A 26,057-nucleotide genomic window follows, 5' to 3' on the forward strand; every position below is an offset into this window, starting at 1 on the left:
AATCAAGTGCACAGGCAGGACCTTGTTGATTTTGGGGGCATAAGGTAAAACTTGGCTACCATGAGTGAGAAAAGTGAAGATACTGGAGATTATGACATTCCTATCAGGTGGCTTTCACATAGGGATTAGTACCTGACATCTGTGAGGAATAAAACGGGTATGCACAGATAAAATGATGAGTACAACTCCCTGGTTATATTGCTACATTCTGTCCTCCACAGAAGGTATAGTCACAGCAAATATCATGCTTTGGATATAGGCCCTCTCTACTTGTCTCTTTCAAGGGAAAAGGAAATAGTGCAGGAAAATACACTCATGAGTAAGAAAAGACATTGAAATAAGATTTAAAAAATAGACTTTTTCAAGAAAATGGGATAAAGTCAAGTTGATTTTGAAAAGGATCCTTATCATTCTCATTACCTTATCATTCTCATTACCTTATCATTCAGACTAACACTAACATGCATTAATTCATTTATTCATTCACTCAATAAGAATATGAATTCAGGACTCTTCTGGACATGAGGTGGAATTTAAAATGGTAAATGAAGAATTAGTCATCAGGAATTTATAATCTATTGTAGGAGGAGATGAAATATACATATATGAAAAAGAACAAGAAAGTAACTGGTATGAAACCTAGTAATTTGGGCTTCCCTGGTGGCGCAGTGGTTGAGAGTCCGCCTGCCGATGCAGGGCACACGGGTTCGTGCCCCGGTCCGGGAAGATCCCACATACCGCGGAGCGGCTGGTCCCGTGAGCCATGGCCGCTGAGCCTGCGCGTCCGGAGCCTGTGCTCCACAACGGGAGAGGCCACAGCAGTGAGAGGCCCGTGTACCGCAAAAACAAACAAACAAACAAACAAAAAACACCTAGTAATTCATCTCTGGGAAGTGCTTTGCCCATTGTTTCTTCTTGGAGACCTATGGTAGCTGTTCCTGTCCATTCAACTGTCTGTACCTTAGCCTGCTGACAAACTGAGCCTCTTGCCAGTACTTCATCAAAGGGTGCTCTTTCATAACCTGTGTATGACTTAAATATCTGTCTCATTTGTGCTTAGCAAGTTGTTCATATTATGTAGTGCATAATAGGTTCCAGTAAAATGCTTTTTGAATGAATGACAGAAACTCTACCTCTCATGCATTCTATCAATTAAGGTATTTTGGGTTAAAAAATCTTCTTTAAAAATTTATATATCCTATGGGAAAGTTAAAATCTATTACTTTTTCACATCTTAAGCTTTTTATATGCCTTTAAATTTTAAAACTCCAAAACAACTTTTGAGTACCTTCTGTGAAGCAGAACTGTATTAGTTACTTCATATTAGTTTAAAAATATACCGTGTGGAATTCCTGCCACCCCTGGATACTGCTGTGTAATAGCTGTGATCTTAGGCAAATCATAGAGCCTCTTGGAGCCTTAGCTTCCTCACCTGTAGAGTGAGAATATTACCTACTGCATGTTCTTTTAATAGCTTTATTGAGATATAATTGGCATATAATAAACTGCATATATTTAAAGTGTTTAATTTGACGTTTTGATATACATATACACCAGTGAAGCCATTTCCACAGTCAAGGTAATTTACATATCCATAACCCCTAATGGTTTCTTAATGCCCCTTCTGAGTCCCTTACTCCTACCCCTCCTTGATCTGTTTTCAGCCTCATCCCCAGGCAGTCACTGATTGTTGCCACTATAGATTGCATTAAAAGTTTTGCTTTATGTAAGTGGAATCATATGTTATGTACTCTTTTTTGTCTAGTTTCTTTCATTCTGCATAATTATTTTGAGATTCACTCATGTGCATGTCAATAACTTATTTTTAAAATTGAGGAGTAGTATTTCATTGTATGGATATACCACAATTTGATTATCCATTTAGGTTCTTTCTAGTTTTTGGCTATTACAAATGAAGCTGCTTTGGACATTTGTCTTTGAGTGGACATATGCTTTGTTTTCTTTTGGGTAAATACGTAGGAATGGAATGGCTAGTTTACCTAGGTGCATGTTTAACTTTATAAGAACTGCTGATTTTTCCAAAGTGGTTTACCGTTTTACATTCCTACTAGCAATGTGTAAGAGTTCCAGCTGTCCCACATTCTTAACACTTTGTATGTTTAGTCTTCAATTTTAGCTATTCAAGTGGTTTGTAGTTGTGGCTCATGGTTTTAATTTTTATTGCCCTAATGACTGATGATGTTGGATTCTTTTCATGTGCTTGTTTGTCATCATGTATCTACTTTGTTGAAGTGCATTTTAAATCTTTTGCTGTTTTTCTAAATTGGGGTTTTCTTCTTTTTTATTGAGTTGTAAGAGTATTTTTTAATATTTTTTTAAAATACAAGTTATTTATCAGATAATGTTTTGTATATATTTTTTACTGGCCTGTGGCTTGCCTTTTAATTTTAAGTGTCCTTTGAGAGCAGTGTTTTAAATTTTGAAAAAGTCCAATTTATTGCTTTTCTTTTCTTTTCTTTTTTTAACATCTTTATTGGAGTATAATTGCTTTACGATGGTATGTTAGTTTCTGCTTTATAACAAAGTAAATCAGCTATACATATACATATATCCCCATATCTCCTCCCTCTTACGTCTCCCTCCTACCCTCCCTATCCCACCACTCTAGGTGGTCAAAAAGCACTGAGCTGATCTATCTGTGCTATGTGGCTGCTTCCCGCTAGCTAGCTATTTTACATTTGGTAGTATATATATGTCCATGCCACTCTCTCACTTCGTCCCAGCTTACCCTTCCCCCCCACCCCCCGTGTCCTCAAGTCCATTCTCTATGTCTGCGTCTTTATTCCTGTCCTGACCCTAGGTTCTCCAGAACCATTTTTTTTTCTTTTTTAGATTCAATATATATGTGTTAGCATACGGTATTTTTTTTTCTCTTTCTGACTTACTTCACTCTGTATGACAGTCTCTAGGTCCATCCACCTCACTACAAATAACTCAATTTCATTTCTTTTTATGGCTGAGTAATATTCCATTGTATATATGTGCCACATCTTCTTTATCCATTCGTCTGATGATGGACACTTAGGTTGCTTCCATCTCCTGGCTATTGTCAATAGAGCTGCAGTGAACATTGTGGTACATGACTCTTTTTGAATTATGGTTTTCTCAGGGTATATGCCCAGTAGTGGGATTGCTGGGTTGTATGGTAGTTCTATTTTTAGTTTTTTAAGGAACCTCCATACTGTTCTCCATAGTGGCTGTATCAATTTATATTCCCACCAACAGTGCAAGAGGGTTCCCTTTTCTCCACACCCTCCCCAGCATTTATTGTTTGTAGATTTTTGATGATGGCCATTCTGACTGATGTGAGGTGATACCTCATTGTAGTTTTGATTTGCATTTCTCTAATGATTAGTGATGTTGAGCATCCTTTCATGTGTTTGCTGGCAATCTGTATATCCTCTTTGGAGAAGTGTCTGTTTAGGTCTTCTGCCCATTTTTGGATTGGGTTGTTTGTTTTTGATATTGAGCTGCATGAGCTGCTTATAAATTTTGGAGATTAATCCTTTGTCAGTTGCTTCATTTGCAAATATTTTCTCCCATTCAGAGAGTTGTCTTTTCGTCTCGTTTATGTTTTCCTTTTCTGTGCAAAGCTTTTGTTTCATTAGGTCCCATTTGTTTATTTTTGTTTTTAGTTCCATTTCTTTAGGAGGTGGGTCAAAGAGGATCTTGCTGTGATTTATGTCATAGAGTGTTCTGCCTATGTTTTCCTCTAAGAGTTTTATAGTGTCTAGCCTTACATTTAGGTTTTTAATCCACTTTGAGTTTATTTTTGTGTATGGCATTAGAGAGTGTTCTAATATCATTCTTCTACATGTAGCTGTTCAGTTTTCCCAGAACCACTTATTGAAGAGGCTGTCTTTTCTCCATTGTATATTCTAGCCTCCTTTACCAAAAATAAGGTGACCATATGTGCGTGGGTTTATCTATAGTCTTTCTATCCTGTACCATTGATCTATATGTCTGTTTTTGTGCCAGTACCATACTGTCTTGATTACTGTAGCTTTATAGTATAGTTAGAAGTCCAGGAGCCTGATTCCTCCAGCTCCGTTTTTCTTTCTCAAGATTGCTTTGGCTATTCGGGGTCTTTTGTGTTTCCATACAAATTGTGAAAGTTTTTGTTCTAGTTCTGTGAAAACTGCCATTGGTAGTTTGATAGGGATTGCACTGAATCTGTAGATTGCTTTGGGTAGTAGAGTCATTTTGACAATATTGATTCTTCCAATCCAAGAACATGGTATATCTCTTCATCTGTTTGCATCATCTTTAATTTCTTTCATCAATGTCTTATAGTTTTCTGCATACAGGTCTTCTGTCTCCCTAGGTAGGTTTCTTCCTAGGTATTTTATTCTTTTTGTTGCAATGGTAAATGGGAGTGTTTCCTTAATTTCTCTTTCAGATTTTTCATCATTAGTGGAGAGGAATGCAATAGATTTCTGTGCATTAATTTTTTATCCTGCTACTTTACCAAATTCATTGATTAGCTCTAGTAGTTTTCTGGTAGCATCTTTAGGATTCTCTATGTATAGTATCATGTCATATGTAAACAGTGACAGCTTCACTTCTTCTTTTCTGATTTGGATTCCTTTTATTTCTTTTTCTTCTCTGATTGCTGTGGTTAAAACTTCCAAAACTGTGTTGAATAATAGTGGTAAGAGTGGGCAACCTTGTCTTGTTCCTGATCTTAGAGGAAATGGTTTCAGTTTTTCACCATTGAGAACAATGCTGGCTATGGGTTTGTCATATATGGCCTTTATTACGTTGAAGTAAGTTCCCTCTATGCCTACTTTCCGGAGGTTTCTTTTCATAAATGGATGTTGAATTTTGTCAAAAGCTTTTTCTGCATCTATTGAGATGATCATATGGCTTTTCTCTTTCAATTTGTTAATATGGTTTATCACATTGATTGATTTGCATATATTGAAGAATCTTTGCATTCCTGGGATAAACCCCACTTGATCATGGTGTATGATCCTTTTAATGTGCTGTTGGATTCTGTTTGCTAGTATTTTGTTGAGGATTTTTGCATCTATGTTCATCAGTGATATTGGCCTTTAGTTTTCTTTCTTTGTGACATCTTTGTCTGGTTTTGGTCTCAGGGTGACGGTGGCCTTGTAGAAGGAGTTTGGGAGTGTTCCTCCCTCTGCTGTAGTTTGGAAGAGTTTGAGAAGGATAGGTGTTAGCTCTTCTCTAAATGTTTGATAGAATTCGCCTGTGAAGCCATCTGGTCCTGAGCTTTTGTTTGTTGGAAGATTTTTAATCACAGTTTCAATTTCAGTGCTTGTGATTGGTCTGTTTATATTTTCTCTTTTTTCCTGGTTCAGTCTTGGAAGGTTGTGCTTTTCTAAGAACTTGTCCATTTCTTCCAGGTTGTCCATTTTATTGGCATATAGTTGCTTGTAGCAATCTCTTATGATCTTTTGTATTTCTGCATTGTCAGTTGTTGCTTCTCCTTTTTCATTTCTAATTCTATTGATTTGAGTCTGCTCCCTTTTTTGCTTGATGAGCCTGGCTAAAGGTTTATCAATTTTGTTTATCTTCTCAAAGAACCAGCTTTTAGTTTTATTGATCTTTGCTATTGTTTCCTTCATTTCTTTTTCATTTATTTCTGATCTGATCTTTATGATTTGTTTCCTCTACCAACTTTATGATTTGTTCCCTCTGAACTTTATGATTTGTATCCTCCTCCAACTTTGGGTTTTTTTTGTTCTTCTTTCTCTAATTGCTTTAGGTATAAGGTTCGGTTGCTTATTTGAGATGTTTTTTGTTTCTTGAGGTAGGATTGTACTGCTATAAACTTTCCTGTTAGAACTGCTTTTGCTGCATCCCATAGGTTTTGGGTCGTCGTGTTTTCATTGTCATTTATTTCTAGGTATTTTTTGATTTCCTCTTTGATTTCTTCAGTGATCTCTTGGTTATTTAGTAGTGTACTGTTTAGCCTCCATGTGTTTGTATTTTTTACAGATTTTTTCCTGTAATTGATATCTAGTCTCATAGTGTTGTGGTTGGAAAAGATACTTGATATGATTTAAATTTTCTTAAATTAACCAAGGCTTGATTTGTGACCCAAGATGTGATCTATCCTGGAGAATGTTCCATGAGCACATGAGAAGGAAGTGCATTTTGTTGTTTCTGGATGGAATGTCCTAGAAATATCGATTAAGTCCATCTTGTTTAATGTGTCATTTAAAGCTTGTGTTTCTTTATTTATTTTCATTTTGGATGATCATTTCCATTGGTGAAAGTGGGGTGTTAAAGTCCCCTACTATTATTGTGTTACTGTCTATTTCCCCTTTTATGGCTGTTAGCATTTTCCTTATGTATTGAGGTGCTCCTATGTTGGGTACATAAATATTTACAATTGTTATATCTTCTTCTTGGATCGATCTCTTGATCATTATGTAGTGTCCTTCTTTGTCTCTTGTAATAGTCTTTATTTTAAAGTCTATTTTATCTGATATGAGAATTGCTACTCCAGCTTTCTTTTGATTTCCTTTTGCATGGAATATCTTTTTCTATCCCCTCACTTTCAGTCTGTGTGTGTCCCTAGGTCTGAAGTGGGTATCTTATAGACAGCATATATACGGGTCTTGTTTTTGTATCCATTCAGCCAGTCTATGTGTATTGGTTGGGGTATTTAATCCATTTACATTAAGGTAGTTATTGATATGTATGTTCCTATTACCATTTTAAAAATTGTTTTGGGCTTGTTATTTTAGGTCTTTTCCTTCTCTTGTGCTTCCTGCCTAGAGTAGTTCTTTTAGCATTTGTTGTATGTAAAGCTTGTTTGGTGGTGCTGAATTCCCTTAGCTTTTGCTTGCCTGTAAAGGTTTTAATTTCTCTGTCGAATCTGAATGAGATCCTTGCTGCGTAGGGTAATCTTGGTTGTAGTTTTTCCCCTTTCATCACTTTAAATATGTCCTGCCACTCCCTTTCCGCTTGCAGAGTTCCTGCTGAAAGGTCAGCCGTTAACCTTATGGGGATTCCCTTGTATGTTATTTGTTGCTTTTCCCTTGCTGCTTTTAATATTTTTTTTGTTTGTATTTAATTTTTGATAGTTCGTTTAACATGTGTCTTGGCGTGTTGTATGGGACTCTCTGTGCTTCCTGGACTTGATTGACTATTTCCTTTCCCATATTAGGGAAGTTTTCAACTCTAATCTCTTCAGATATTTTCTCAGTCCGTTTTTTTTTTTCTCTTATTCTTCTGGGACCCCTATAATTCGAATGTTGGTGCATTTAGTGTTGTCCCAGAGGTCTCTGAGACTGTCCTCAATTCTTTTCATTCTTTATTCTGCTCTGCAGAAGTTATTTCCACTATTTTATCTTCCAGGTCACTTATCCGTTCTTCTGCCTCAGTTATTCTGCTATTGATCCCTTCTAGAGAATTTTTAATTTCATTTATTGTGTTGGTCATCATTGTTTGTTTGCTCTTTAGTTCTTCTAGGTTCTTGTTAAACGTTTCTTGTATTTTCTCTATTCTATTTCCAAGATTTTGGATCATCTTTATACTAGGATTATTTTGAATTCTTTTTCAGGTAGACTGCCTATTTCCTCTTCATTTGTTAGGTCTAGTGGGTTTTTACCTTGGTCCTTCATCTGCTGTGTATTTCTCTGTCTTCTCATTTTGCTTAACTTACTGTGTTTGGGGTCTCCTTTTCACATGTTGCAGGTTCATAGTTCCTGCTGTTTTTGGTGTCTGCAACCAGTGGGTAAGGTTGGTTCAGTGAGTTGTGTAGGTTTCCTGTTGGCGGGGACTGGTGCCTGTGTTCTGGTGGATAAGGCTAGATCTAGTCTTTCTGGAGGGCAGGACCACGTCCGGTGGTGTGTTTTGGGGTGTCTGTGACCTTATTATGATTTTAGGCAGCCTCTCTGCTAATGGGTGGGGTTGTGTTCCTGTCTTGCTAGTTGTTTGGCATAGGGTGTCCAGCACCGTAGCTTGCTGATCATTGAATGGAACTGGGTCTAAGCATTGAGATGGAGATAGCTGGGAGAGCTTTCACCATTTGATATTACGTGGAGCCAGGAGGTCTCTGGTGGTCCAATGTCCTGAACTCTGCCCTCCCACCTCAGAGGCTTAGGCCTGACACCCGTCCGGAGCACCAAGACCCTGTCAGCCCCATGGCTCAGAAGAAAAGGGAGAAAAAAAGAAAGAAAGAAAGTTACTAAAATAAAAAATAAATTATTAAAAATAAAAATTAGGGCTTCCCTGGTGGCGCAGTGGTTGAGAGTCCGCCTGCCGATGCAGGGGACACGGGTTCATGCCCCGGTCTGGGAAGATCCCACATGCCACGGAGCGGCTGGGCCCCTGAGCCATGGCTGCTGAGCCTGCACGTCTGGAGCCTGTGCTCTGCAACGGGATAGGCCACAACAGTGAGAGGCCTGCATACTGTAAAAAAAAATAATAATAAATAAAAAAAATTAAAAATTAAAAAGTAATAAAAAAAAGAAAGAAGAGAGCAACCAAACAAAAAAACAGATCCAGCAGTGATAATAAGTGCTGAAAACTATACTAAAAACAAAAAGCAAAAAACAAAAAATGGACAGACAAAACCCTAGGACAAATGGTAAAAGCAAAGCTGTACAGACAAAATCACACAAAAAAGCATACACATACACACTCACAAAAAGAGAAAAAGGAAAAAAATATATATCTCTATATAAAAAAAAGTAAGAAAGCAACCAAATCAATAAACAAATCGACCAATGATAATATATTCTAAATACTTAACTTAAGATAAACATAAAACCAGGATCAAATTAGATGCAGAAAGCAAACCCCACGTCTACTATTGCTCCCAAAGTCCACCGCCTCAATTTTGGGATGAGTCGTTGTCTATTCAGTTATTCCACAGATGCAGGGTACATCAAGTTGATTGTGGAGATTTAATCTGCTGCTCCTGAGGCTGCTGGGAGAGATTTCCCTTTCTCTTCTTTATTTGCACAGCTCCCGGGGTTAAGCTGCGGATTTGGCCCCACCTCTGCATATAGGTCGCCTGAGGGCGTCTGTTCTTTGCCCAGACAGGACGGGGTTAAAGTAGCAACTGGTTAGGGGGCTCTGGCTCACTCAGGCCCCGGGGAGGGAGGGGTACGGAATGCAGGGCAAGCTTGCGGTGGCAGAGGCTGGCGTGACGTTGCAACAGGCTGAGGCATGCTGTGCGTTCTCCTGGGGAAGTTGTCCCTGGATCACGGGACCCTGGCAGTGGCGGGCTGCACAGGCTCCCAGGAGGGGAGGTGTGAATAGTGACCTGTGCTTGTACACAGGTTTCTTGGTGGCTGCAGCAGCAACCTTAGTGTTCATGCCTGTCTCTGGTGTCCGCGCTGATAGCCGCGGCTCGCACCCGTCTCTGGAGCTTGTTTAGGCAGTGCTCTGAATCCCCTCTCCTCGTGCACCCGGAAACAATGGTGTCTTGCCTCTTAGGCAGTTCCAGACTTTTTCCCGGACTCCCTGCCGGCTAGCTGTGGTGCATTAGCCCCCTTCAGGCTGTGTTCACACAGCCAACCCCAGTCCTCTCCCTGGGATCTCACCTCTGAAGCCTGAGCCTCAGCTCCCAGGCCCCACCCACCCAGGCTGGTGAGCAGACAAACCTCTCAGGCTGGTGAGTGCTGGTCGGCACCGATCCTCTGTGTGGGAGTCTCTCCGCTTTGCCCTCTGCACCCCTGTTGCTGTGCTCTCCTCCATGGCTCCGAAGCTTCCCCCCGCCCCCGCCACCCCCCCGTCTCCACCAGTGAAGGGGCTTCCTAGTGTGTGGAAACTTTTCCTCCTTCACAGCTCCCTCCCAGATGTGCAGGTCCCGTTCCTATTCTTTTGTCTCTGTTTCTTGTTTTTTCTTTTGCCCTACCCAGGTACCTGGGGAGTTTCTCGCCTTTTGGGAAGTCTGGGGTCTTCTGCCAGTGTTCAGTAGGTGTTCCGTAGGAGCTGTTCCACATGTAGATGTATTTCTGATGTATTTGTGGGGAGGAAGGTGATCTCCACGTCTTACTCCTCCACCATCTTGAAGGTCTCCCCTCTTACTTTTCTATTTCATGCTTTTTATGTTACATTCAAGAAAGTTTTGCAAAGCCCAATGTTACTAAGATTTTTTTCTATGCATTCCATTAGAAGTTTTATAGTTTTAGCTTTTAATTTAGGTGTATGATTCGTTTTGAGGTAATTTTTGTAATAGGGTGAGATGAAGTTTATGGTATATATTTTGGCTTATGGCTCTCCAATTGTTCTAGTGCCATTGTCTGAAAAGATTATCTTTTCCCCATTAAATTGCCTTGGCACTTTTGTTGAAAATAAGTTGACCATATATATATGTAGATTTATTTCTGGAGTCTCTATTCTGTTCCATTGATCTATTTGTCTATTTTTTTATGCCACTATCTTGATTACTTGATTACTGTAGCCTTATATTGATATTGATAGAATGAGTTATGAAGTATTACCTTCTATATAATTTTCTGGAAGAATTTGTGTACAGTAGGTATTATTACTTTTTAAATACTTGAAAGACTTCACTAATGAAACCATCTGGGCTTGGAGTTTTCTTTTGGGGAAGGTTTTTAACTACAAATACAATTTTTAAAAATAGGTGTAGGGCTATTGAGGTTATCTATTTCATCTAAGTTATGTGGTTTATTTAAGTGCATTTAATCTAAATTGTTTAATCTATTGGCATAGATTTGTTCATAATACATATCTTTTAATATTTTTAGAATATTTAGTGATGTCGCCTCTCATTTATGCTATGAGCATGTAAACACAACATCAAATTTAATATTGCTTTCCTTTTTTCTATTTTATTGATTTCTGTTTTTAGTCTTATTATTTCATTTTTTTTCTGCATACTTTGGGTTTATGTTGCCCTTCTTTTTCTAGTTTCTTAAGGTGAAAGCTGAGATCATTGATTTGAGACCCCCTTTTTCAATATAGGTTTTAGTGCTATAAAATTTACTTCTAAGTACTGCTTTAGCTGTGGTCCATAAATTTTAATATGTGGTGTTTACATTTTTATTCATTTCAAAATACTTTCTAATTTCCCTTTTGATTTCTTCTTTGCTCCGTGAGTCATTTAAAAGTGTTATTTCCTCATATTTACAGATTTTCAAGATATCTTTCTGTTATTGAATTACTAGTTCTTTTGTTGGTTGGCAAGTTCTATCAATGTAAACTAGGTAAAGTTGGTTGACAGTGCTGTCCAGGTCTTCAGTATCCTTACCGATTTTTTTGGTTTACGTGCTCTACCCTTAATTGAGGGAGAGAGATTTTGAGAACTCTGATTAAAATTCTTCCTGAAATTTTATTAGTTTTGCTTCCCTGTATTTTGAAGCTTTATTAGGTGGATACATGTTTAGGGTCATTATGTCCTCCTACTGAGTTGACACCCTTATCATTGTATAAAAATCCCTTTATCCATTGTAATATTCTTTGCTTTGAAATCTACTTTGTCTGATAGCCCTGCAGGTTTCTTTTTATTAGTGGTACTGTGGTATATATATTCCATCCTTTCACTTTTAAAGTATTGTGTCTTCATTTAAAAGTGGATTTCTTGTAGCCAGCATGCAGTTGAGTCTTGCTTTTTTACCCAGTATGACAATCTCTCCCTTTTAATTTGGGTGTTTAGACCATCTACGTTTAATGTGATTATTGACATGGTTGAGTTTAAATATATGATATGCTCTTTGTTTCTTGTTTGTACCACCTGTTCATCATTCTGTTTCCCCTTTTTCTTGTTTTCCTTTTAATTTATTGAGAATTTTTATGATTTCATTTAAAATCCCTTATTGGCTTCTTAATTTTTTTGTTTTAATATATTTTAGTGGTTGCTTTAGTAGTTATAGCAACCCTATACAACTTATCACAGTCTTCAAGTAATATTATCCCACATCACACATGGGATGAGAATCTTACAACAGCATACTTCCGTTTCTCCCTCCTAGCCTCTGTGCTATTGTCATACACATTACTTCTACATATGTTAAATCTAAAGATAATTTTTATTATTTTTGCTTTGAATAGTCAATATTTTAAAGATATTTAAAAAATAAAAATAGTCTTTTCATATTTACCCACATATTTACCATTTTCAATGTACTTTATTTCTGTGTAGATTCAGATTTCCATTTGGCAAATTACCTTCTGCTTGAAGGACCACTTTAATATTTCTTGTAGATTATGTCTGCTGGTGAGATGGTGGTATTTCCATCACCTTTTATATTTCTGAAAAATCTTTATTTTGCTAGGTATAGACTTTTAGATTAACTTTTTGTGGTTCAGTAATTTTAAAATATTGATCCATTGTCTTTTGGCCTGCATTGTTTTCAGAAAGAAGTCTGCCTTAATTTTTATTATGTTTCTCTGTGTATGATGTGTCATTCTCCTCTAGCTGCTTTTAAGATTTTCTCTTTTTACATTGGTTGTAAGCAACATGGTTACTATGGGCCTTAGTGTAGTTTTCGTAATGTTTCTTGAGCTTGGGTTTTTTGAGATTCTTGAATCTGTAGGTTTATAGTTTTTTGTCACATCTGAAAAATTTTCAGCCATTATTATGTCAGAATTTTTTTCTTTAACTCCCATTCTTTGTGGAATCCAATTACACACATATTAGGCAGCTTGAAGTTGTTCTTCAGTTCTCTGATTCTGTTCACATTTTTTCATCTTTTTCCCTCCCTATTCTTCTTCATTTTGCATTGTTTCTATTGATAAGCCTTCAAGTTCACTTGTCTTTGTCCTGCAGTGTCAAATCTGCTTTTAATTCCACCCCTGTGATTTTTAATCCCAGACATTGTATTTTTTATCTCTAAAAGTTATAGTTGGATCTTTATTGTATATTTGATATCTCTACTTAGTATGTTCAGTCTATTTTAGTTTCATGAACAAATAGGATACAACTAATAACTATTTTAATATCCCTGTGTCATTTCTGGACAAATTTCAATTGATTGCTTTTTCTCTTCATAATGAGCGGTATTTTTCTGCTTCTTTGCATGACTGGTGATTTGTTATTAGATGCCAGAAATTGTGTGAATTTTACCTTGTTGAGTGCTGAATCTTTCAGTATTTCTATAAATGTTTTTGGACGTTTTTTCTGGTGTGTAGTTAAGATACTTGGAAACAGTTTGATCCTTTCAATACTTGCTTTCAAGCACTGTCAGTTGGAACCAGTGCAGCCTATAGTGTAAGGCTAAGTTTCTGCACTGCTGAGGCAATAATACTCTTCTGAGTATTCTGTCCAGTGCCCCTGGCATTGTGAAGTTTTACACTTTGATGATGGGAAATTGAATTATTCCTGGATTTGTGTGAGCTCTGGGGATTGATTTTTCTGCTCCTTTTAGGTATATCTTTCCCTAACTTTGGTTAGTTTCCTCACACATGTGTGCTTACCAGTAATCGTGAGGGATTCTCTGCAGACCTCTGGAAGTTTATGTGCAGGTCTTTCTCCTCTGTTACTTTACCCTACCAACTATATCCACCTTGGCCTCCCTAGACTCCCAGCTTCGTCTTCTTAACTCAGTGAGACCATTAGGATTTGCCTCTGTACACTGCAGTTGGTAATTTCTTTCTTGAGGCAGTAATCTGGGACAACTGTAGAGATGACCTCATTTGTTTTTCCTTTCTCAGGAATTACTTCTTCATTGCCTGATGTCCAGTTTCTGAAAACTGTTGTTTTTATATATTTCATCCAGTTTTTTTTAGTTGTTTAACCCAAGAAGGGTACATCCAGTCCCTGTTAGTCCATCCTGGTCAGGAACAGAAATGTCTACATATGTGAAGAAAATATATGATATATATTAAACATACAGTATATTGAGTGCTTCACACATAGAAAGTATTCAATAATCAGTCACTATTGCTATTTCTCCACCTGCATTCTGTTCAATAATGAAGCTTTATTTTATATACCACCTTCCATATGAAGGCTTCCAGATGAATTATTACTCTTTATTCTTTGTACTCACATCACTTTTTTTTACATACTTTCATGATGACATGGATCTACATTATAAATTTTGGTTTACTTGTTTGTATTTTGTGGTAGATTGTAAGCTCTTAGACAAATAAGATCTATCTCGTTTATCTATCATTAGTTTCCAGCATATAGTAAATGCTTAGGTCTTTGTTGCATAAATGAATAATCGAGAGTATCTCACACCTTTTATGAAATATTCAAGAGTAGAATTTTTGATTGGGAAGGAAAGAGAGATGGTTTAGTGGATGAGAACCTTTGAGCAGAATGAAAGTGGAGAGGAGTTCCAGAGAGCAGCATGAGAGCAAAAGGTGGTTGGTTGAGGTTCATAATATATAATAATGATAATGACAATCGTACTAGTAAATACTACTACTACTACTTCTAAAGTTATTGTGAAGGTGAGAGAGGATAGAGGAGTATAGAATGGAGACTAGGAAAGACTTATTGTAGTATGTCAATGCAACCATTTTGTGATACCTTCAGCACCTTGCTGAATATAGATGGTAACGTTGGTAACATTTCATAAATGTGTATTGTGTGAATCAGTGTAATTTGAATTGTTGTAATAGAGGCTTTTAAACAAAGTGCTGAGAGAACACAGTATACTTTTTGGAGTATACTTGTGAACCTTGGAAGGAAGTGGTAGGGATGGATTAACTGAGAAGAAGCAGAAAGAAATTCTAGATAGTGGAGAATAGCATAAACACAAAAAGTACTATAGGCGATAAATAAGCATAATATAACAGAAAGAACAAATGGACCTTGGAGCTGGGTTCAGTAGGGCTTCAGTTTTATCTCTGTCACTGGTGTAACTCTGGAAAATTACCTAGCCTGTCTGAGACTCAATTCCCTCATCTATAAAATGGGTGTGGTTGTTGGGAAGATTATATGATGCATAGAGTAAATTTATTTTATGTTGCAGATAGTGGGTCCAATAACTATTAGTTTCTTCTTTTTAGACATTCTATATCTTCTGATGAGGAAAGAAAAATGCTTCAAGAAGGACTTTGTGACCCCTCATCACTTTGTATAAGAGCCCAGGTATAATATATAATTTATGAGTATAACTAATGTTCCCATTTATTTCCGTGGCAAATGAGGATTGCATTGCATTTTTGTGGTCTAATACTAAGACCTAAGTAATTTTAACACCCAGTTTCTTTACATCTTCTAGTTTTAACTTATGTTTATAACTATTAGGATTATTGGCTAAACTTTACATGCAAATGAAACAATTTTACTACCACAATTCAATATTTTTCAGAAATGTTTCTATTTATAGGGAATATATCTACTGAGTGAAAGATTGGAAAGATGAGTATCAGAAATCCTAAAATTTTTCAAGTCTGGAAACTACTTGTATTCTTTTAAATTATTTGTTTTATGAATAAAATCAGTTTTGATATTAATTTACCATCATGGAAATCATATAATACAAGGTACGGAGTAAAGTTTAGAAACTTTTGACTTTTAAAAAGTAATCATACTTTAAATTTCCAATTGATTTATAAAAAAACATTGTTCATGTGCACTTACAAAAATATTTTGGATACATGGAGATTTTAAAAGGAGTTCTAGCATAACTAAAACAGAGTAATCTTTTACTTTTTTCACTGAAGGAAAAATTCAGGACTCTTCCAGTTAAGTAACTCTGTCCTTGGTTTAGAGAACTGAAAAATTTGCATAGTCAATAGAATAAAAATTGATAAGCCATAGCAGTTTTGGAGCCAATTTTCAGCACTGTTTTTGGTTCTTGAATACTTGCATTGACATATACAACTCATAGGTATAGTGCATAATGCTGCTGATCCTGCCAAGTGAAGAACCACCGTTAGTCATCTACCTAGTATCTCAACTGCTGGGTGCTGAGTTGGCAAGGATCTGGCATGTGGTAGCACCTGACTTCATCTGCTGTCTTCACTATAGACTGGTTCTTTGCATTTATGAATCTTAGACTGGCCTTGATGACAGTTTGCTTGGTTGAAAGTCAACCTTATTTTAATTTAAGACGTGTTGCCTCCATGATACTTGTAAACATGTTGAGAGGCTGAGTTTTGATGAATCTCACAAAACTCCTCAACAGGGCATGAACTGAAACCAAGGAGCTGACAATATTAATAATTCAGCATTTGACAGTATTGTGGATATTAATGCATTCATAGTTCATCTTGACAAACCTGGGCCCAATCACATGTGAAAATGAGTTTAGTCATCTAATATTAGTTTCTGGTGAGTATTTTTATACTTTTCTTTCAAACTATAGATGAAATGAAGAAAATATTAGTCACTTCTTAGAAATGCAAGGTTCATAGCCCACATGACTATGTGCTGTGAAATTTAAAAAAACGCTTTACAATAAATTACCATCTTGATTTAATGAAATAATGCATAAGAATTCTTATAGTGCATTATGGCTGATTTGTGATATTTTAAATTGCCTATTTATTCATAGTTTCAGAGTGAAGTACCTTTTTTGGTATTTCAGCTAAACATGTAACTCTTAACTTTAAATAACCAGTAAATTTACATAATCTATGCAGGTAAACTATATAAAGCATTTGTCATAAAATTTAAAACATGCTAATAATAATACATGTAATAGCTAAGTATATTCAGTATTTAGGACTTAAAAGTTATTTTACAAATATTGCTTTCGTGGGGAAATAAATGTATCTTTTTGTAATAAAATGCCACAGGAGTGACACAATTTTATTTAATTATTAGTAACTCCAGGACACACCTCTTAATATGTGGGGCCTAGAAATAATACGGCAATGACTGAAGTGGAAAGATCTTGCTCCTTAAAATTTGGTGGCTTGTTGAGCTGTCTGAATCATCTATGTCCTTCTCGCACATACCCCAATACATTTTATGATCACAAAAGAATTATTTTTAGATCTCTAAACTAGCCTCTTTCAGGCTAATATAACCACTTTGTTGTAAGATTTCTTCTTTTAAAGGGTATAAATGAAGAATTTAAATTTTCATGTGAAGAAAAAGGATATTATTTGGTCCTTGAAGTATTTGGGTCCATATTTCTACCTGGAAATCCTAACTATTATAGTCAAGTTGAACTACAAGGGGAAAAAGCTTATAAATTAAGCTTTTTTTAAAAAAGGGCCATTTATTTATTTATTTATTTTTATTTTATTTTTGGCTGCATTGGGTCTTTGTTGCTATCTGGTGAAACACTTTGACTTAAAACTGGAAGGAAATAACAAATCGAATGGACACTATTTTGGATGCTTATAAGCTTTTAATAAATTTCAATATAGTCAGGCTTATGTCTCAATATTATATTTTCATTCACATCTTCAAATGGGCAATTATGTCCACATGATAAATATGTGGGGTTAATGACGATAATTTGCCATCTGTGTCATGAAACAGCTCCTTTTCATCCTTATGTAAAAATTTCCATAGTTTTCTTGGTAATTCTTTAGAGTATAAAAAATCTGAATTAAAAGGAAAAAATTTTACACTATAAAAATCTCACTCTTGCCAAGAAATGAATTATACATAAGGTCTGAAAATAAGTAGAGTAGAAAAGAAGTAGAGATATATTTTAGACAGCAGATTGGATCCATTCAAAGAATTTGCAGGAATGCTTTCATTATGCTATGGTAGTAATAAATGGTATTGTGCCACAAACTTCGTAATAAAAATGGAATAGGTTTTAAACCAAAAGCTTGTTTGGTAACTTTGGCTCAGTTTCTTGCCACTTCTGTATCCCTTGCAAAGGAGAATGCACTACATCTTTGTGAACAACCTGAATTTCTCTTGCCCTGGAAAACCATACAGTCCAACTTGGCTTTTGACACAGTCTAAACTACTCCGATTAGGTAAAGCTGATCTTAAGAGAAAACTTGGATACTCAGCAAACCCCAGCAGATATTTTGACACAGTCTTGGAGCTGATAAGTCATCATAAATTTAAATATTACCTTTCCTAGGAGAAACCTCACTAATAAATTGTTTTGAATATTTTATGAATGACTGAGCACCCTACTTTGTTAATAAGTCCTCTGGAAAGCTATGACTTTTGGAGGATGGTTTTACTTTTGGAGGAAGGAGTGTTGAAGAGAAGGTACTGATGAGGTGTCATATAATTTTACAAGTTGCATAACTGCTTTTAACTACAAAACTATCTCTGATTATAGTAACAATTGAGCTTGTAATTTTTTCTGAACAGCTGCTGCTACAGGGGGTCATTACCTTGGAGAGCTCGAAAATAATCGTACTCTTGGTACATGAGTTATGTAGTCTTGTGTTTTACAGCAAAGCACAAAGTTTAAAGCCTATAGAAGAATGTTATTTGGAAGCTGTCAAACCATGTTAAAAAAGACTGCATCGTCAAAAGGCCCTGGTGGCCACGATTCTGCATGTAGCCTTGTCTTATTCATTACAAAATGCATGTTTATAAAGTTCCACAGAGCATCCAATTCCCAGTTCACTTATATCAGCAAGACTTAACTTGCTCATTAATCTAAATTCTTTTGCAACTTTAATCTACATGTTTAATTAATCATAAAATGAGGCGGTAAGTAATTTCAGCAATGTGTGGCTTGTTATCAGATGCATTTAATCACTCTTCTGTGAGCTCATTTGGAAACACCTGAAGATGTCGAGTGCAGTCTGAATAAGCATAAATTATTCTTTGTCAGTGTACTTCACTCAACTAATAAGACATTAAATTAAAAGGCACTGTTTGTCATTTTTAGATCTTTACCAATATTTTTAGCTTAGCAATATAACTCTAATTGTATATATGATTCACAACTAGTGCCCGACATAGGAAAGGGTAAGAGTTTAATTCATTTTTCTTATTTACATGTAATTATGTCATGTAATCTTAGTTTTTAATGAGGATTAACCATCTTGTAAGTATTCATATGCTTTTGGAATAAGGTACTAATGAATTATAGTTGGAAAAATTATTTGTTGGTACAAAGCCTTGTGATTTCTTGTTGTTGCCTAGGTTAGGTCTGAAAAGACATGAGGTTTGGGAGAGTGCTTTGATTTGAGGATACAGGTATTGCATAGAGATTATATGATGCAGATGATAACCTTATAAAAATTCAAGTAAAACAGTTATATTCAGCTATCCCACATAATAGCATATGTAATCCTTACATAGGACCAGGTAGCCTAAGGTAATGACAGTCCCATTTTTTCCCCCTAGTGTCTTAAGAGTATTGCACAGTTGATGACAGCATTTTTTAAAAAAAGACAAGAAACAAGAACAACAATAAAAACAAAAACACACTCATAGCTTCAGAGCAAAAAAAATTCATGAGGGCTGAATGAGTTATATATCTCAGTGCTGACATCGAGATATATTTTTATAGGAATAAAAATTGCATTTTATAGGATGTCATCACCTGTCCTGTTCATGCCATGAGAGCAGTGACACATGGTAAGAATAATTATCTCAGTGGAAACAAATTTATTTGCCGTGGAACATCCCTGTTTATCTTATGAACTTATCTCACTCATATGCTATCTATGGATTGTCAGCAGTGAGCCAGAGGGGATGATTCCTGAAAAGGGAATATTGGTTTGAGCTGAAATATAGCCATATTCTCCATTTTTATTTGATGTGCACATCTCCTGGGTTTCTTCCCTTTCTTCAGGGATCCTTTACACTTAGCTAACGGTTATTTATATGTCCATTTCTTGCCTTATGCCTCATCACTGTGTAAAAATCCTCCTTCCTGTTTTCCTTTCTAAGGGAAAACAAAATCCCAGGAAATCTCATTTGTACTGTTCAAGTCACATAGGCCATCGCAGCACATTGCAATGAAATGCCATTTACCCTTATTTCACTTAAGGCACTATAAATTGTTTTCTTAGAACCACTGATGAAAACTTCACATCTTCTTTAGAATCATTCTTGAGAAACAGCATTTCATTTGAACTTAACTTTCTTGGTAAGAATACTTTTCTCATTCCTGTAAAATCTTAGTGGATAGACATATACAGTCTAATATGAAGGCTTGCTGTCAGTTTTTCTTGATAAGAAACCTCAAACTTCCCTAACTCCCCTTCCCTTGGCAAAACCTGAGATAATTTTTTCCAGACAGATTTATTTTCTAACTTGTTTTGGTGCAGAGAAAGAACACAGTGTTCCCCCCTCTCATCCCAACTGATGTGCAAGAGGCCTGCCCTATTGTCCTGTTAAATTCCTCTACACAAATACAATGATTTATTTTATAAAATGCTATATATTAACTGTAGCTATTTGTCTATATTATGTACTTCAAGAGGAAAATGATAAATTCAGTTCCATGCAGCTCTTATACCCTCAGCTGTTTCACAATGTTACCCAAAACACACATACACTGACACTTTTGCCCAGTCACAAACAACAAGGACATACCACTTAAACATGCTTCTTTCATGGAGACCTCACAGTTGTTTAGAATGCACAGTACCCAGAATGAGGAACTACTCCAGTGGGTGCAACTGAATGAGTGGATCTTCCATACCCAGCTGAACTGACAGAGATGGTTAGCAAGGCTCTGATTTTAATGCACAACTTCTGTGGCTGAAGGACAGCATGCTGGTAAAGAAAGTGATTACTGGTGGCAGAGAGGGGTGGGTGAAGAATGAGTTTGGAGCTTGTGCATTGTGGTGTCCACTAGCAGCGTGCTCACGGGGAGGGTTTGGAAGTCCTGAGTCATCAAAGTCTTCAGCTACAGTGGAACTTCAGGCTCAGCAGATGAATTAGAATGTCACAGTGCAGTTGGTTACAGGCAATGCTTCTGACTTCTTACTGCAAGTCTCAATATCTTATTTATGTTAAATGTAAGAGAGCAATGATGTATTCAGTTATGCTTTGCGCTACCTCAGGAGAAAGCCTAATATCTCCCTCTCTCCTCCCTCCCCCCAGTTTCTTAAACAAATGAAATTCCATTCTAATTTTTACCAAAAAATCCATGTGTTGTTTCCTATAAACACTTACATAATTTATGCCCACCCATCTTTCCTTTGAATCCAGGTTTTGTCTATGAACATTGCTTGCTTTTTTATAGTAGGCTTGTTTTTCTTACTCATTTGAAATTGGCTTTTATTAGAAGATCATTTAGGCATATCAGTACAGTACATTTGGTGGCTTTATAAGAAGTTCTGATGCTAGATGTTCAAAGCTCTGCTCAGATGACATTTTTATGGATCCACACAGCCTTGCTCATATATGAAAAGAAGGTATTGAGTTATACATATGATTAAGTTATTTCTCTCAAATTTTTATGAGAATGAGTTGACTTGAAGTTGTGTTACTTTCCTAGTGCCCTTAGCTTAGAAACTTTGTGTACTTTTTTAGGCAGCATCTGCATCACTTATATTCAGGAGAACATAATAATACATGCAGTTTTAGAAACTGTCTGTATTTTCCCCATTACCTCTAATTCATAGGATTGGCATGATTACAACTCTTGTTGTCATCATATTAACAATGTGTTATAGCCACTAATAATAATTTTTTGTGCATACTTCCAAGTACTGTATTTGAAGATCCCAGACTTCCTATATAGTAAATGAGGAAGTAATTTGTAACTTTCACATTGAATTCTTGCTTTTTCAAATTTGGGCTTACCCTTTTGTAAAGCATATGACCTACTTAAAAAAGGCTAATAGTCAGTTACCTGTTTTTTAGTATTTTTAAATCTATATCACAAAAAGACTTCTTTGAAGTATACACAGGGATGTATTTGTAGGCAATTTCCAACTAACTAACGGGAGAAGTTCAGAAAGTTTGTTGTTTGGAATTTGGAATGGATATTTTTATAGAAAATACATTATAGATGGTGATTTGATTACTTGTGCAACCTACTGAAACCCATTTAACCTTATAATATGGCTGAATTATACTATTGAGAGTACTATAGTAGCTAACTACTGCCTGTTGCGTGGTTTTGGTATGAAATCTCATTTTGAAATCTAACCTCAATAACATTCCTTTGACCAATTTTTGATGGTGGGATTTGACATTTCCTACTTCTGCTCTGCCAGTGCACAATAGTGGAAATGAAACACTCCTTGAAATGGAATTTGGGAGGACCTCCTGTTGTCCCTAGCTATGGAAAGAAAGTAACTGGGTATTCTGGCTGAAGTAAGAGGGAATGGATGACCCTGGCATGAAGATGTATATCTGTTTACAAATAAAGGGCATCCTACTGGAGGTTTATATATTTTGAGAATGAAGAAAGAGCATTTCCTAATTTTACACTGATGAGCCAAAAGGGTGGAGAAGATCAATACTTCTGCCCATTTACTATGCTTTACAGTATATTCCAAGTATTTTCATTGTATATCTTCTACTTTCTCCCCCACCCCACTCCCATAAGTTTGGCTTTTGGTTTTTAAATGGTAGCACTGATGATAGTAGTTCAGTTTCTAATATCAGAACAGTTTGGGACTGTATTATTAATTAGATTTATATAAGATGCAGTGATATATGCAGCTGAGGTTGACTCAAAATTAAATACAAGTGGCTCACCTTATCCGAGGATTCTGCATCCGCGGATTCAGCCAACTGGAGATCGAAAATATTTGGAAAAAGAAATTCCAAAAAGTTCCCAAAAGCAAAACCTGAATTTGCCATGCACTGGCAACTGTTTACATAACATTACTGTTTAACTACATTATGTCCTTTGAGAGTATCTGAAGGAAGTCATATGAAAGTGCAAATAGGTAATGGAAAGTTTATTTGGTCACATGTAAAACATCATCTTGAATCTCAGCAGTTGAATTATATTCACCCCTTTTACTTCAAATCTGGCAAACTATATGTATTTTTTGATTGCCAAGGGGAAAGTATGAAAAAAGGAGAGTAGTGGGGAGAAAATGAGAGAAGTGGTATGTTAAAAGGCTCTAAAGATTTAAGTTGTCAGAGAAAACAGTTTGATGAATTATGGGTAAAATAGAATTTAGTTTCCCAAAGAAATACATGGCTCAAAGTGTAGGGTGAAAGTGCTTGGCAATACAAGCCATGTATTTTTCTTAACCTGGGAAGTTTGAAAAAAAAAAAAAAAGACACATTTGGCAAAGTGAAAACTCAGCTGACTTCATGCCTACTAAGTGAAAAATCTGATCCTTTATCATCCAAGCACATAGTTGGGTAACTCACAAACAGAGCTACCCAGTGTATAGGTTGCAATGGCAAGAAGCCAACAGTGAAATCAAATTCATAAGCACCCTATAGAAAACCCCTCAAATTACTGCTGTGCTGTTGCCAGCTGTATTGCCAGAGAACAAGAGCTGTACAGATTTCTATGGAATGACTGGGTTACTTAACACCGCTTGATTGGCTCTGTTCCTGCCCCTGTTCTCTTTGGCTGACAGCTGACCACCATACTGGTTTGGTTTGGAATAAGACTGAAGTGAACACAACCACTTATATGCACCTTCCTCTTGAACACTTCTCTCCCTTCCTGCCACCCAAAACCCACACATACCCTATATATCTTGCAAAAGGAGAGATAAATATTACTGAGTTTATTTAAGTAAAGCGTACTGGGTGGCACTGTGCTGTCCAGTTATTCTACAGATCCATCAGATTTTTAGGAGAAGAGTCATTTCCTCGATCTTTTATTCGTAAGTGCCTGAATTTATTGAATGTGAAACATATCTTAAATCCTTTAATTTTACTAACTTTTTTTCATTTTACATCATTGCGTGCTTCATGATCCTAGAGCTAGACTGGTTATCCAGAAGCCATATAATCTTACTCTCTTGCCCTTGGATAATCTCTGGTAGGTAGCTACTTCTGTCTATAGTATTTCAAATAAGGAGATATCACAAGATACCCAGAAGGGCACTAGATGGCTTCAATTGCTACACTGCATGAATTAGAGAAACCTTTGAATGAGCAAGGTGGTTGGTTGGCCCTTTTCCTGTTATACAAAAGCTCATGGATTCACATGTCCTAGTTTCCATTAAGTTAGCAGGCTTTTAAACTTTTTTGACTGTGATTCAGAGTAAGAAGTGAATTTCTAATCTGACCCAGTATGCAATCTAATATAACCAAAGTAAAAAGTTTACATGAACAATACTTATCCTTAATATGTGCAATGTGTTTTATTTTCTCTTTTCTTCTCTATCCTTGCCTCTCTTTCTTTGCTTCCTCTCTCTTCAGTTCCCTTCTCTCCTTTTTAATAAAAAATGCTGATTCATACTCAGAAAATTGACTTTATAACTCATTCAATCCATAGTTTGAAAAATATTGCATTGAAGTAAGCACTTTTTAAAAAAGTCTTGATCTGCATGTTCTTTGGTCTAAGATTTTTTTTTTTTTTTTAATTGAAGCATAGTTGATGTACAGGTCTACCATTGTAGACCTGCATCTTCACCTGAGTCTCCTACACAAGATACTAATTCCATTGCCTGTTTATCATTAGAAAGATAAATTTTGTACTCCACTAGTGGCATATATAGCCTGTTAATAACACCATGTTCTAAGTGCTTAATTGTGCCAGATGTTGTGTTAATGCTTTATATATATTTGTCATGAGAATTTTATTATTTAATCATCCTCATTACCCTGTGAGGTAGAAACTGTTATTACACCCATTTTTATAGTTGATGAAATTGAGACTCAGAGTGTTCTGTCAACTTTCTTGAGTAACAGAATGATAGAGGTTGATTTCAAAATTGAGATTGTTTGTCTTCATGACCATGCTTTTTCCCTCAACTCTAATACGTTCTTAATTTTAGCTCTAAAAAAAGTTAAGTACTTTTGTGAAGAGTATACATATATCATAAAGAAAAGCAGACTTGTGGTGGTGGTCACCACATATTTTTAATAATGTAAATTGAAACTTCTTGATAAAATAATTTTCACTCTGTAAAGAAAAATAGAAAGGACAGAAGAAAGAAAAAAAGCGCACCTCTCCAGAGCCATGGATATAAAAACTTGCTGTTCTATTTAAATCTTATATAATTGAATCTTGTAAAAGTCTTCTTTTTAAGGAAAAAAGAAATAGATATACATGGAATTACGTCTTATGCTACAGGCCAGGATATTTTAGCAAGCCAGAGGAACTCAAACACGAATGAAGAGTGGAATTTTCCTTTCATTTTCTATAATAAATAACTATGTTTGTTGGACAGAAAAACGGAGGAAAAAATGACCATCATGCCTGGTTTTGAAGAAAAACTTGTTTATATGTGTAATACATTGGATAAATTGTTTGGGATCACTTTGACTATGCAGAAATGTGACCATTGAAATTCTTAAGCAAGGTGTGGGGCTATCGGTTCCATGAAACTAATTAAGTCAAATAAGAATTAGTATTTTTGAGGACAATTGACTTACCTCATTTTTTCAATCTCTGTGAAAGGGGAAATATTTTAGAAAAAAAATAGTGGGTACTTTTGGTTTTTATGACCTTTTCTTCCCTGTCCCCAACCCCTGCCACATTCCTAGGTTTAGTACTAGACAGTTTCCCTCTTTCCTCCATTCTCTCTTTCTCTTCTCTGCTATCTTCCTTCTCTACTCCTCTCCTGTGACTTTCCTCTCTGTCCCTGCTACTCTCCTCTCTACCTTCTCATCTCCTCTGCCCCTTCTTTCATTTTTCATTCTTACATACAATCCTTATAATCTCCATTATCAACTTCATTCTCTTAGATTTGTGAATCTTCTAGGTAAGGTGCAAATGGACCTTGTTTCTGTTTATTAAATTGGTAATCTAGAAAAATAACATCCTTTCTACCTACTTGCATCTCTCTCTTTCTCCCATAAACCAAACATACACTTTCAGAAGAAATCTTTTGTCTTATTTTTGGAAACTGTTGAAATGTTGCTTCCTACTTCATATCTTCTTGGGAGTAAGATGTGTCTATGGTCATTGTATGATCATTAAAGAGAAAAATCAAAGATTGGCAAAACCTGAAAATTGGCATTGACCCAGATACTTCTGCCACACTAACTAAAAATGAACCTTTGCAGACACACTTTTATACAAGGAGATGGACTTCTTCAATATGTAATTGCTATGTGATGCTATCCCAGAGGAGAATTTGAAAGCAGGCAGGTGTGCTAGATCTAAGCCTCATTGAACTCAAGGTCAGGAATCTAAAAC

General features: G+C 36.1%; 1 protein-coding gene across 12 annotated transcripts in view; it reads left to right on the forward strand.

The window, feature by feature from the left end:
• Positions 1-26,057, forward strand: part of SOX6 (SRY-box transcription factor 6) — a 631,442-nt gene that overhangs the window by 116,347 nt on the left and 489,038 nt on the right. For 4 of the 12 annotated variants that reach the window (XM_067749774.1, XM_067749776.1, XM_067749770.1 and 1 more), the window contains one exon: positions 14,935-15,016. The exons of 6 other annotated variants lie outside the window; for them this stretch is intronic. The gene's annotated coding sequence lies outside the window, so the exon portion shown is untranslated. Of the gene's footprint in view, positions 1-14,934; positions 15,017-16,058; positions 16,205-26,057 lie in introns of all 12 variants that reach the window. 2 more of the 12 variants (XM_067749771.1, XM_067749773.1) reach the window with 1 other exon arrangement.

The sequence above is a fragment of the Pseudorca crassidens genome, chromosome 9 (genome assembly GCF_039906515.1).
Source record: "Pseudorca crassidens isolate mPseCra1 chromosome 9, mPseCra1.hap1, whole genome shotgun sequence".
In the NCBI taxonomy this organism is placed as follows: Eukaryota; Metazoa; Chordata; class Mammalia; order Artiodactyla; family Delphinidae; genus Pseudorca; species Pseudorca crassidens.